Below are 973 nucleotides of genomic sequence, written 5' to 3' on the forward strand. Positions count from 1 at the left end.
TATCTCTACAATAATGCTTTGAATAAAGTGTCCCGCTCATCCTGTCAGGGAATGAAACTACTCAGCCAACAAGGTACCACCACTAGATTGTATCACTTGATGCATTAAGTTCTGGAGATGTTGAATGTCATCCTCTACACTGGCTGATTCATCAGTTAGGTTGAAGCAACACATGCCTTCAAAATTGGAGCAGCGTTTATGGTGTTGAAAAAGCAGATAGTCCACTGCCAATCAATTTTGTAAGTTCCTTGGCATACAGCTGTTACCTGCTTGGAAAAAATAGCAATGAGGAACATTAATATCAAAAGCACTTAGCATCGTATAATTCTGTTAAACAGCTATGGGGCTTGGCATGCCAATGAAACACGTTGTCTGAAGGTCTGCAGCTGTTAATTCTCCCTCAATACAAAAGGCAGATGAGTTAGTTACAGTAGAGGCTAACCAAATCCAAATATTTACACATTGATCTCGTGAACAGGTATCCAGGGCATGTGCTTGTAGTACAAGGCTGCAAAGCACAATGAGCCAACCTGTGATAAGGGAGGAAAACAGGAGTATCACCTCCTTCCAGTAATACATATGTCGTTGTTCCAGGTCCTTCAGTAATATCACTCTGGGTTTGATAACCTGATATGGGGTAATTGCCTACACAGATTGAAGAGCTATGGCTTGCGCTTTTCCAGATTGAACTTCAATTCGATGTTGGGTTCACGACACCAATAACACTGTTCCAATGCTATCTCTTCTAGATAAGATGCAGGTATTGTTGAAGATACCTGAAATACAAGAACTCAAGAATCTGATATCAATAGAGGATGTAAAATAAGAGCAGAAGTTGGGGTACACAACCATATGACATTCTCAGGGTTTGTTATATGAATCTTCACGTCTAGGCTAATAGGTCGTGGTCCCACCACACAATCCATCAGAGTAAACAATTCCATTTCCCCTGTAGTTAATATTTTGGGAGAGA

At 40.6% G+C, this 973-nt stretch overlaps 1 protein-coding gene across 1 annotated transcript in view; it reads left to right on the forward strand.

Annotated features, from left to right (window-relative positions):
* GPR158 (G protein-coupled receptor 158) overlaps window positions 1-973 on the forward strand; it is a 205327-nt gene that overhangs the window by 37019 nt on the left and 167335 nt on the right. The window lies entirely within an intron of this gene.

Source organism: Haliaeetus leucocephalus, unplaced genomic scaffold (assembly GCF_000737465.1).
Source record: "Haliaeetus leucocephalus isolate CR32 unplaced genomic scaffold, Haliaeetus_leucocephalus-4.0 Scaffold0, whole genome shotgun sequence".
Classification (NCBI taxonomy): Eukaryota; Metazoa; Chordata; class Aves; order Accipitriformes; family Accipitridae; genus Haliaeetus; species Haliaeetus leucocephalus.